The sequence below is a fragment of the Lampris incognitus genome, chromosome 3 (assembly GCF_029633865.1).
Source record: "Lampris incognitus isolate fLamInc1 chromosome 3, fLamInc1.hap2, whole genome shotgun sequence".
NCBI lineage: Eukaryota > Metazoa > Chordata > Actinopteri > Lampriformes > Lampridae > Lampris > Lampris incognitus.
In genome coordinates this window covers 50,580,679-50,594,664 of record NC_079213.1, presented here as the reverse complement: position 1 = coordinate 50,594,664, position 13,986 = coordinate 50,580,679, and positions in this window count along the sequence as shown.

Here is a 13,986-nt window from a genome sequence, read left to right as displayed (position 1 = left end):
TTAGGTGAAAAACCTTTTATTTCAAGGTTCTGTGCGTTTTCAGACACGTACAATATGTATTTTTAGTGTTTCTGATGAAATCCCTCATTTTTAAATGCATTTTCTCACAGAAAATGAGTCTCGCCATGGGAAAATGGCTTTTTTGAAAAAGCATATTCTGGTCGAGAGATCGCGTTTTAAACAATAAAAACGACTCCCGGCCTTATTAGTTGACATTTTTTACTTTTGGTAACCTAGTCCATATGCATAAAGCACTAAACCTTTTTATCGCGGTAAACGCATTTTCTCGACAAGAAAAGCACAATTTCATCAAAAACAAACAAAACAAGAAAAAATGAATCTATTCAACAAGTCTGCAACACATTCTTAAGAGTTACGTGTTTTCAACCAATGTCAGTGTGTAATTTCACCACTTCTGATCATTGTTTAGCTTGTTGGTAGCTTGGTCCAATGCCAGACACAGTGAATCTTTTTTATTGCTTTAAACGCATTTTCTGCTCGAGAGAAACATGATTCCATTAAAAACGTTGTAGCTTAAACATACCCGTTGTACATGTCTGCAAACACTCAGAGCCTTAAAATAGGGTTTTCACCCATGTCTTTTTTGGAGAAAAACCTTCAATTTCAAGGTTCTGTGCGTTTTCAGACACGTACAATATGTATTTTTAGTGGTTCTGATGAAATCCCTCCTTTTAAATGCATTTTCTCACAGAAAATGAGTCTCGCCATGGGAAAATGGCATTTTTGAAAAAGCATATTCTGGTCGAGAGATCGCGTTTTAAACAATAAAAACGACTCCCGGCCTTATTAGTTGACATTTTTTACTTTTGGTAACCTAGTCCATATGCATAAAGCACTAAACCTTTTTATCGCAGTAAACGCATTTTCTCGACAAGAAAAGCACAATTTCATCAAAAACAAACAAAACAAGAAAAATTAATCTATTCAACGTGTCTGCAACACATCCTTAAGAGTTACGTGTTTTCAACCAATGTCAGTGTGAAATTTCACCACTTCTGATCATTGTTCAGCTTGTTGGTAGCTTGGTCCAATGCCAGACACAGTGAATCCTTTTTATTGCTTTAAACGCATTTTCTGCTCGAGAGAAACATGATTCCATTAAAAACGTTGTAGCTTAAACATACCCGTTGTACATGTCTGCAAACACTCAGAGCCTTAAAATAGGGTTTTCATCCATGTCTTTTTTGGAGAAAAACCTTCAATTTCAAGGTTCTGTGCGTTTTCAGACACGTGCAATATGTAGTTTTAGTGTTTCTGATGAAATCCATCCTTTTAAATGCATTTTCTCACAGAAAATGAGTCTCGCCATGAGAAAATGGCATTTTTGAAAAAGCATATTCTGGTCGAGAGATCGCGTTTTAAACAATAAAAATGACTCCCGGCCTTATTAGTTGACATTTTTTACTTTTGGTAACCTAGTTCATATGCATAAAGCACTAAACCTTTTTATCGCGGTAAACGCATTTTCTCGACAAGAAAAGCACAATTTCATCAAAAACAAACAAAACAAGAAAAAATAATCTATTCAACGTGTCTGCAACACATCCTTAAGAGTTACGTGTTTTCAACCAATGTCAGTGTGAAATTTCACCACTTCTGATCATTGTTTAGCTTGTTGGTAGCTTGGTCCAATGCCAGACACAGTGAATCCTTTTTATTGCTTTAAACACATTTTCTCCTCGAGAGAAACATGATTTCATTGAAAACGTTGTAGTTTAAAAATACCTGCAGTACATGTCTGCAAACCCCCAGAGCCTTAAAATAGGGTTTTCACCTATGTGTTTTTAGGTGAAAAACCTTTTATTTCAAGATTCTGTGCGTTTTCAGACACGTACAATATGTATTTTTAGTGTTTCTGATGAAATCCCTCCTATTAAATGCATTTTCTCACAGAAAATGAGTCTCGCCATGGGAAAATGGCATTTTTGAAAAAGCATATTCTGGTCGAGAGATCGCGTTTTAAACAATAAAAACGACTCCCGGCCTTATTAGTTGACATTTTTTACTTTTGGTAACCTAGTCCATATGCATAAAGCACTAAACCTCTTTATCGCGGTAAACACATTTTCTCGACAAGAAAAGCACAATTTCATCAAAAACAAACAAAACAAGAAAAAATGAATCTATTCAACAAGTCTGCAACACATTCTTAAGAGTTACGTGTTTTCAACCAATGTCAGTGTGTAATTTCACCACTTCTGATCATTGTTTAGCTTGTTGGTAGCTTGGTCCAATGCCAGACACAGTGAATCTTTTTTATTGCTTTAAACGCATTTTCTGCTCGAGAGAAACATGATTCCATTAAAAACGTTGTAGCTTAAACATACCCGTTGTACATGTCTGCAAACACTCAGAGCCTTAAAATAGGGTTTTCACCCATGTGTTTTTTGGAGAAAACCTTCAATTTCAAGGTTGTGTTCGTTTTCAGACACGTACAATATGTATTTTTAGTGTTTCTGATGAAATCCCTCATTTTTAAATGCATTTTCTCACAGAAAATGAGTCTCGCCATGGGAAAATGGCTTTTTTGAAAAAGCATATTCTGGTCGAGAGATCGCGTTTTAAACAATAAAAACGACTCCCGGCCTTATTAGTTGACATTTTTTACTTTTGGTAACCTAGTCCATATGCATAAAGCACTAAACCTTTTTATCGCGGTAAACGCATTTTCTCGACAAGAAAAGCACAATTTCATCAAAAACAAACAAAACAAGAAAAAATGAATCTATTCAACAAGTCTGCAACACATTCTTAAAAGTTACGTGTTTTCAACCAATGTCAGTGTGTAATTTCACCAGTTCTGATCATTGTTTAGCTTGTTGGTAGCTTGGTCCAATGCCAGACACAGTGAATCCTTTTTATTGCTTTAAATACATTTTCTCCTCGAGAGAAACATGATTCCATTAAAAACGTTGTAGCTTAAACATACCCGTTGTACATGTCTGCAAACACTCAGAGCCTTAAAATAGGGTTTTCACCCATGTCTTTTTTGGAGAAAAACCTTCAATTTCAAGGTTCTGTGCGTTTTCAGACACGTGCAATATGTATTTTTAGTGTTTCTGATGAAATCCCTCCTATTAAATGCATTTTCTCACAGAAAATGAGTCTCGCCATGGGAAAATGGCTTTTTTGAAAAAGCATATTCTGGTCGAGAGATCGCGTTTTAAACAATAAAAACGACTCCCGGCCTTATTAGTTGACATTTTTTACTTTTGGTAACCTAGTCCATATGCATAAAGCACTAAACCTCTTTATCGCGGTAAACACATTTTCTCGACAAGAAAAGCACAATTTCATCAAAAACAAACAAAACAAGAAAAAATGAATCTATTCAACAAGTCTGCAACACATTCTTAAGAGTTACGTGTTTTCAACCAATGTCAGTGTGTAATTTCACCACTTCTGATCATTGTTTAGCTTGTTGGTAGCTTGGTCCAATGCCAGACACAGTGAATCTTTTTTATTGCTTTAAACGCATTTTCTGCTCGAGAGAAACATGATTCCATTAAAAACGTTGTAGCTTAAACATACCCGTTGTACATGTCTGCAAACACTCAGAGCCTTAAAATAGGGTTTTCACCCATGCGTTTTTTGGAGAAAAACCTTCAATTTCAAGGTTCTGTGCGTTTTCAGACACGTACAATATGTATTTTTAGTGGTTCTGATGAAATCCCTCCTTTTAAATGCATTTTCTCACAGAAAATGAGTCTCGCCATGGGAAAATGGCATTTTTGAAAAAGCATATTCTGGTCGAGAGATCGCGTTTTAAACAATAAAAACGACTCCCGGCCTTATTAGTTGACATTTTTTGCTTTTGGTAACCTAGTCCATATGCATAAAGCACTAAACCTTTTTATCGCAGTAAACGCATTTTCTCGACAAGAAAAGCACAATTTCATCAAAAACAAACAAAACAAGAAAAATTAATCTATTCAACATGTCTGCAACACATCCTTAAGAGTTACGTGTTTTCAACCAATGTCAGTGTGAAATTTCACCACTTCTGATCATTGTTTAGCTTGTTGGTAGCTTGGTCCAATGCCAGACACAGTGAATCCTTTTTATTGCTTTAAACGCATTTTCTGCTCGAGAGAAACATGATTCCATTAAAAACGTTGTAGCTTAAACATACCCGTTGTACATGTCTGCAAACACTCAGAGCCTTAAAATAGGGTTTTCACCCATGTGTTTTTTGGAGAAAACCTTCAATTTCAAGGTTGTGTTCGTTTTCAGACACGTACAATATGTATTTTTAGTGTTTCTGATGAAATCCCTCATTTTTAAATGCATTTTCTCACAGAAAATGAGTCTCGCCATGGGAAAATGGCTTTTTTGAAAAAGCATATTCTGGTCGAGAGATCGCGTTTTAAACAATAAAAACGACTCCCGGCCTTATTAGTTGACATTTTTTACTTTTGGTAACCTAGTCCATATGCATAAAGCACTAAACCTTTTTATCGCGGTAAACGCATTTTCTCGACAAGAAAAGCACAATTTCATCAAAAACAAACAAAACAAGAAAAAATGAATCTATTCAACAAGTCTGCAACACATTCTTAAAAGTTACGTGTTTTCAACCAATGTCAGTGTGTAATTTCACCAGTTCTGATCATTGTTTAGCTTGTTGGTAGCTTGGTCCAATGCCAGACACAGTGAATCCTTTTTATTGCTTTAAATACATTTTCTCCTCGAGAGAAACATGATTCCATTAAAAACGTTGTAGCTTAAACATACCCGTTGTACATGTCTGCAAACACTCAGAGCCTTAAAATAGGGTTTTCACCCATGTCTTTTTTGGAGAAAAACCTTCAATTTCAAGGTTCTGTGCGTTTTCAGACACGTGCAATATGTAGTTTTAGTGTTTCTGATGAAATCCATCCTTTTAAATGCATTTTCTCACAGAAAATGAGTCTCGCCATGGGAAAATGGCATTTTTGAAAAAGCATATTCTGGTCGAGAGATCGCGTTTTAAACAATAAAAATGACTCCCGGCCTTATTAGTTGACATTTTTTACTTTTGGTAACCTAGTTCATATGCATAAAGCACTAAACCTTTTTATCGCGGTAAACGCATTTTCTCGACAAGAAAAGCACAATTTCATCAAAAACAAACAAAACAAGAAAAAATAATCTATTCAACGTGTCTGCAACACATCCTTAAGAGTTACGTGTTTTCAACCAATGTCAGTGTGAAATTTCACCACTTCTGATCATTGTTTAGCTTGTTGGTAGCTTGGTCCAATGCCAGACACAGTGAATCCTTTTTATTGCTTTAAACACATTTTCTCCTCGAGAGAAACATGATTTCATTGAAAACGTTGTAGTTTAAAAATACCTGCAGTACATGTCTGCAAACCCCCAGAGCCTTAAAATAGGGTTTTCACCTATGTGTTTTTAGGTGAAAAACCTTTTATTTCAAGATTCTGTGCGTTTTCAGACACGTACAATATGTATTTTTAGTGTTTCTGATGAAATCCCTCATTTTTAAATGCATTTTCTCACAGAAAATGAGTCTCGCCATGGGAAAATGGCTTTTTTGAAAAAGCATATTCTGGTCGAGAGATCGCGTTTTAAACAATAAAAACGACTCCCGGCCTTATTAGTTGACATTTTTTACTTTTGGTAACCTAGTCCATATGCATAAAGCACTAAACCTTTTTATCGCGGTAAACGCATTTTCTCGACAAGAAAAGCACAATTTCATCAAAAACAAACAAAACAAGAAAAAATGAATCTATTCAACAAGTCTGCAACACATTCTTAAGAGTTACGTGTTTTCAACCAATGTCAGTGTGTAATTTCACCACTTCTGATCATTGTTTAGCTTGTTGGTAGCTTGGTCCAATGCCAGACACAGTGAATCTTTTTTATTGCTTTAAACGCATTTTCTGCTCGAGAGAAACATGATTCCATTAAAAACGTTGTAGCTTAAACATACCCGTTGTACATGTCTGCAAACACTCAGAGCCTTAAAATAGGGTTTTCACCCATGCGTTTTTTGGAGAAAAACCTTCAATTTCAAGGTTCTGTGCGTTTTCAGACACGTACAATATGTATTTTTAGTGGTTCTGATGAAATCCCTCCTTTTAAATGCATTTTCTCACAGAAAATGAGTCTCGCCATGGGAAAATGGCATTTTTGAAAAAGCATATTCTGGTCGAGAGATCGCGTTTTAAACAATAAAAACGACTCCCGGCCTTATTAGTTGACATTTTTTGCTTTTGGTAACCTAGTCCATATGCATAAAGCACTAAACCTTTTTATCGCAGTAAACGCATTTTCTCGACAAGAAAAGCACAATTTCATCAAAAACAAACAAAACAAGAAAAATTAATCTATTCAACATGTCTGCAACACATCCTTAAGAGTTACGTGTTTTCAACCAATGTCAGTGTGAAATTTCACCACTTCTGATCATTGTTTAGCTTGTTGGTAGCTTGGTCCAATGCCAGACACAGTGAATCCTTTTTATTGCTTTAAACGCATTTTCTGCTCGAGAGAAACATGATTCCATTAAAAACGTTGTAGCTTAAACATACCCGTTGTACATGTCTGCAAACACTCAGAGCCTTAAAATAGGGTTTTCACCCATGTGTTTTTTGGAGAAAACCTTCAATTTCAAGGTTGTGTTCGTTTTCAGACACGTACAATATGTATTTTTAGTGTTTCTGATGAAATCCCTCATTTTTAAATGCATTTTCTCACAGAAAATGAGTCTCGCCATGGGAAAATGGCTTTTTTGAAAAAGCATATTCTGGTCGAGAGATCGCGTTTTAAACAATAAAAACGACTCCCGGCCTTATTAGTTGACATTTTTTACTTTTGGTAACCTAGTCCATATGCATAAAGCACTAAACCTTTTTATCGCGGTAAACGCATTTTCTCGACAAGAAAAGCACAATTTCATCAAAAACAAACAAAACAAGAAAAAATGAATCTATTCAACAAGTCTGCAACACATTCTTAAAAGTTACGTGTTTTCAACCAATGTCAGTGTGTAATTTCACCAGTTCTGATCATTGTTTAGCTTGTTGGTAGCTTGGTCCAATGCCAGACACAGTGAATCCTTTTTATTGCTTTAAATACATTTTCTCCTCGAGAGAAACATGATTCCATTAAAAACGTTGTAGCTTAAACATACCCGTTGTACATGTCTGCAAACACTCAGAGCCTTAAAATAGGGTTTTCACCCATGTCTTTTTTGGAGAAAAACCTTCAATTTCAAGGTTCTGTGCGTTTTCAGACACGTGCAATATGTAGTTTTAGTGTTTCTGATGAAATCCATCCTTTTAAATGCATTTTCTCACAGAAAATGAGTCTCGCCATGGGAAAATGGCATTTTTGAAAAAGCATATTCTGGTCGAGAGATCGCGTTTTAAACAATAAAAATGACTCCCGGCCTTATTAGTTGACATTTTTTACTTTTGGTAACCTAGTTCATATGCATAAAGCACTAAACCTTTTTATCGCGGTAAACGCATTTTCTCGACAAGAAAAGCACAATTTCATCAAAAACAAACAAAACAAGAAAAAATAATCTATTCAACGTGTCTGCAACACATCCTTAAGAGTTACGTGTTTTCAACCAATGTCAGTGTGAAATTTCACCACTTCTGATCATTGTTTAGCTTGTTGGTAGCTTGGTCCAATGCCAGACACAGTGAATCCTTTTTATTGCTTTAAACACATTTTCTCCTCGAGAGAAACATGATTTCATTGAAAACGTTGTAGTTTAAAAATACCTGCAGTACATGTCTGCAAACCCCCAGAGCCTTAAAATAGGGTTTTCACCTATGTGTTTTTAGGTGAAAAACCTTTTATTTCAAGATTCTGTGCGTTTTCAGACACGTACAATATGTATTTTTAGTGTTTCTGATGAAATCCCTCCTATTAAATGCATTTTCTCACAGAAAATGAGTCTCGCCATGGGAAAATGGCATTTTTGAAAAAGCATATTCTGGTCGAGAGATCGCGTTTTAAACAATAAAAACGACTCCCGGCCTTATTAGTTGACATTTTTTACTTTTGGTAACCTAGTCCATATGCATAAAGCACTAAACCTCTTTATCGCGGTAAACACATTTTCTCGACAAGAAAAGCACAATTTCATCAAAAACAAACAAAACAAGAAAAAATGAATCTATTCAACAAGTCTGCAACACATTCTTAAGAGTTACGTGTTTTCAACCAATGTCAGTGTGTAATTTCACCACTTCTGATCATTGTTTAGCTTGTTGGTAGCTTGGTCCAATGCCAGACACAGTGAATCTTTTTTATTGCTTTAAACGCATTTTCTGCTCGAGAGAAACATGATTCCATTAAAAACGTTGTAGCTTAAACATACCCGTTGTACATGTCTGCAAACACTCAGAGCCTTAAAATAGGGTTTTCACCCATGTGTTTTTTGGAGAAAACCTTCAATTTCAAGGTTGTGTTCGTTTTCAGACACGTACAATATGTATTTTTAGTGTTTCTGATGAAATCCCTCATTTTTAAATGCATTTTCTCACAGAAAATGAGTCTCGCCATGGGAAAATGGCTTTTTTGAAAAAGCATATTCTGGTCGAGAGATCGCGTTTTAAACAATAAAAACGACTCCCGGCCTTATTAGTTGACATTTTTTACTTTTGGTAACCTAGTCCATATGCATAAAGCACTAAACCTTTTTATCGCGGTAAACGCATTTTCTCGACAAGAAAAGCACAATTTCATCAAAAACAAACAAAACAAGAAAAAATGAATCTATTCAACAAGTCTGCAACACATTCTTAAAAGTTACGTGTTTTCAACCAATGTCAGTGTGTAATTTCACCAGTTCTGATCATTGTTTAGCTTGTTGGTAGCTTGGTCCAATGCCAGACACAGTGAATCCTTTTTATTGCTTTAAATACATTTTCTCCTCGAGAGAAACATGATTCCATTAAAAACGTTGTAGCTTAAACATACCCGTTGTACATGTCTGCAAACACTCAGAGCCTTAAAATAGGGTTTTCACCCATGTCTTTTTTGGAGAAAAACCTTCAATTTCAAGGTTCTGTGCGTTTTCAGACACGTGCAATATGTATTTTTAGTGTTTCTGATGAAATCCCTCCTATTAAATGCATTTTCTCACAGAAAATGAGTCTCGCCATGGGAAAATGGCTTTTTTGAAAAAGCATATTCTGGTCGAGAGATCGCGTTTTAAACAATAAAAACGACTCCCGGCCTTATTAGTTGACATTTTTTACTTTTGGTAACCTAGTCCATATGCATAAAGCACTAAACCTCTTTATCGCGGTAAACACATTTTCTCGACAAGAAAAGCACAATTTCATCAAAAACAAACAAAACAAGAAAAAATGAATCTATTCAACAAGTCTGCAACACATTCTTAAGAGTTACGTGTTTTCAACCAATGTCAGTGTGTAATTTCACCACTTCTGATCATTGTTTAGCTTGTTGGTAGCTTGGTCCAATGCCAGACACAGTGAATCTTTTTTATTGCTTTAAACGCATTTTCTGCTCGAGAGAAACATGATTCCATTAAAAACGTTGTAGCTTAAACATACCCGTTGTACATGTCTGCAAACACTCAGAGCCTTAAAATAGGGTTTTCACCCATGCGTTTTTTGGAGAAAAACCTTCAATTTCAAGGTTCTGTGCGTTTTCAGACACGTACAATATGTATTTTTAGTGGTTCTGATGAAATCCCTCCTTTTAAATGCATTTTCTCACAGAAAATGAGTCTCGCCATGGGAAAATGGCATTTTTGAAAAAGCATATTCTGGTCGAGAGATCGCGTTTTAAACAATAAAAACGACTCCCGGCCTTATTAGTTGACATTTTTTGCTTTTGGTAACCTAGTCCATATGCATAAAGCACTAAACCTTTTTATCGCAGTAAACGCATTTTCTCGACAAGAAAAGCACAATTTCATCAAAAACAAACAAAACAAGAAAAATTAATCTATTCAACATGTCTGCAACACATCCTTAAGAGTTACGTGTTTTCAACCAATGTCAGTGTGAAATTTCACCACTTCTGATCATTGTTTAGCTTGTTGGTAGCTTGGTCCAATGCCAGACACAGTGAATCCTTTTTATTGCTTTAAACGCATTTTCTGCTCGAGAGAAACATGATTCCATTAAAAACGTTGTAGCTTAAACATACCCGTTGTACATGTCTGCAAACACTCAGAGCCTTAAAATAGGGTTTTCACCCATGTGTTTTTTGGAGAAAACCTTCAATTTCAAGGTTGTGTTCGTTTTCAGACACGTACAATATGTATTTTTAGTGTTTCTGATGAAATCCCTCATTTTTAAATGCATTTTCTCACAGAAAATGAGTCTCGCCATGGGAAAATGGCTTTTTTGAAAAAGCATATTCTGGTCGAGAGATCGCGTTTTAAACAATAAAAACGACTCCCGGCCTTATTAGTTGACATTTTTTACTTTTGGTAACCTAGTCCATATGCATAAAGCACTAAACCTTTTTATCGCGGTAAACGCATTTTCTCGACAAGAAAAGCACAATTTCATCAAAAACAAACAAAACAAGAAAAAATGAATCTATTCAACAAGTCTGCAACACATTCTTAAAAGTTACGTGTTTTCAACCAATGTCAGTGTGTAATTTCACCAGTTCTGATCATTGTTTAGCTTGTTGGTAGCTTGGTCCAATGCCAGACACAGTGAATCCTTTTTATTGCTTTAAATACATTTTCTCCTCGAGAGAAACATGATTCCATTAAAAACGTTGTAGCTTAAACATACCCGTTGTACATGTCTGCAAACACTCAGAGCCTTAAAATAGGGTTTTCACCCATGTCTTTTTTGGAGAAAAACCTTCAATTTCAAGGTTCTGTGCGTTTTCAGACACGTGCAATATGTAGTTTTAGTGTTTCTGATGAAATCCATCCTTTTAAATGCATTTTCTCACAGAAAATGAGTCTCGCCATGGGAAAATGGCATTTTTGAAAAAGCATATTCTGGTCGAGAGATCGCGTTTTAAACAATAAAAATGACTCCCGGCCTTATTAGTTGACATTTTTTACTTTTGGTAACCTAGTTCATATGCATAAAGCACTAAACCTTTTTATCGCGGTAAACGCATTTTCTCGACAAGAAAAGCACAATTTCATCAAAAACAAACAAAACAAGAAAAAATAATCTATTCAACGTGTCTGCAACACATCCTTAAGAGTTACGTGTTTTCAACCAATGTCAGTGTGAAATTTCACCACTTCTGATCATTGTTTAGCTTGTTGGTAGCTTGGTCCAATGCCAGACACAGTGAATCCTTTTTATTGCTTTAAACACATTTTCTCCTCGAGAGAAACATGATTTCATTGAAAACGTTGTAGTTTAAAAATACCTGCAGTACATGTCTGCAAACCCCCAGAGCCTTAAAATAGGGTTTTCACCTATGTGTTTTTAGGTGAAAAACCTTTTATTTCAAGATTCTGTGCGTTTTCAGACACGTACAATATGTATTTTTAGTGTTTCTGATGAAATCCCTCCTATTAAATGCATTTTCTCACAGAAAATGAGTCTCGCCATGGGAAAATGGCTTTTTTGAAAAAGCATATTCTGGTCGAGAGATCGCGTTTTAAACAATAAAAACGACTCCCGGCCTTATTAGTTGACATTTTTTACTTTTGGTAACCTAGTCCATATGCATAAAGCACTAAACCTCTTTATCGCGGTAAACACATTTTCTCGACAAGAAAAGCACAATTTCATCAAAAACAAACAAAACAAGAAAAAATGAATCTATTCAACAAGTCTGCAACACATTCTTAAGAGTTACGTGTTTTCAACCAATGTCAGTGTGTAATTTCACCACTTCTGATCATTGTTTAGCTTGTTGGTAGCTTGGTCCAATGCCAGACACAGTGAATCTTTTTTATTGCTTTAAACGCATTTTCTGCTCGAGAGAAACATGATTCCATTAAAAACGTTGTAGCTTAAACATACCCGTTGTACATGTCTGCAAACACTCAGAGCCTTAAAATAGGGTTTTCACCCATGTGTTTTTTGGAGAAAACCTTCAATTTCAAGGTTGTGTTCGTTTTCAGACACGTACAATATGTATTTTTAGTGTTTCTGATGAAATCCCTCATTTTTAAATGCATTTTCTCACAGAAAATGAGTCTCGCCATGGGAAAATGGCTTTTTTGAAAAAGCATATTCTGGTCGAGAGATCGCGTTTTAAACAATAAAAACGACTCCCGGCCTTATTAGTTGACATTTTTTACTTTTGGTAACCTAGTCCATATGCATAAAGCACTAAACCTTTTTATCGCGGTAAACGCATTTTCTCGACAAGAAAAGCACAATTTCATCAAAAACAAACAAAACAAGAAAAAATGAATCTATTCAACAAGTCTGCAACACATTCTTAAAAGTTACGTGTTTTCAACCAATGTCAGTGTGTAATTTCACCAGTTCTGATCATTGTTTAGCTTGTTGGTAGCTTGGTCCAATGCCAGACACAGTGAATCCTTTTTATTGCTTTAAATACATTTTCTCCTCGAGAGAAACATGATTCCATTAAAAACGTTGTAGCTTAAACATACCCGTTGTACATGTCTGCAAACACTCAGAGCCTTAAAATAGGGTTTTCACCCATGTCTTTTTTGGAGAAAAACCTTCAATTTCAAGGTTCTGTGCGTTTTCAGACACGTGCAATATGTATTTTTAGTGTTTCTGATGAAATCCCTCCTATTAAATGCATTTTCTCACAGAAAATGAGTCTCGCCATGGGAAAATGGCTTTTTTGAAAAAGCATATTCTGGTCGAGAGATCGCGTTTTAAACAATAAAAACGACTCCCGGCCTTATTAGTTGACATTTTTTACTTTTGGTAACCTAGTCCATATGCATAAAGCACTAAACCTCTTTATCGCGGTAAACACATTTTCTCGACAAGAAAAGCACAATTTCATCAAAAACAAACAAAACAAGAAAAAATGAATCTATTCAACAAGTCTGCAACACATTCTTAAGAGTTACGTGTTTTCAACCAATGTCAGTGTGTAATTTCACCACTTCTGATCATTGTTTAGCTTGTTGGTAGCTTGGTCCAATGCCAGACACAGTGAATCTTTTTTATTGCTTTAAACGCATTTTCTGCTCGAGAGAAACATGATTCCATTAAAAACGTTGTAGCTTAAACATACCCGTTGTACATGTCTGCAAACACTCAGAGCCTTAAAATAGGGTTTTCACCCATGCGTTTTTTGGAGAAAAACCTTCAATTTCAAGGTTCTGTGCGTTTTCAGACACGTACAATATGTATTTTTAGTGGTTCTGATGAAATCCCTCCTTTTAAATGCATTTTCTCACAGAAAATGAGTCTCGCCATGGGAAAATGGCATTTTTGAAAAAGCATATTCTGGTCGAGAGATCGCGTTTTAAACAATAAAAACGACTCCCGGCCTTATTAGTTGACATTTTTTGCTTTTGGTAACCTAGTCCATATGCATAAAGCACTAAACCTTTTTATCGCAGTAAACGCATTTTCTCGACAAGAAAAGCACAATTTCATCAAAAACAAACAAAACAAGAAAAATTAATCTATTCAACATGTCTGCAACACATCCTTAAGAGTTACGTGTTTTCAACCAATGTCAGTGTGAAATTTCACCACTTCTGATCATTGTTTAGCTTGTTGGTAGCTTGGTCCAATGCCAGACACAGTGAATCCTTTTTATTGCTTTAAACGCATTTTCTGCTCGAGAGAAACATGATTCCATTAAAAACGTTGTAGCTTAAACATACCCGTTGTACATGTCTGCAAACACTCAGAGCCTTAAAATAGGGTTTTCACCCATGTGTTTTTTGGAGAAAACCTTCAATTTCAAGGTTGTGTTCGTTTTCAGACACGTACAATATGTATTTTTAGTGTTTCTGATGAAATCCCTCATTTTTAAATGCATTTTCTCACAGAAAATGAGTCTCGCCATGGGAAAATGGCTTTTTTGAAA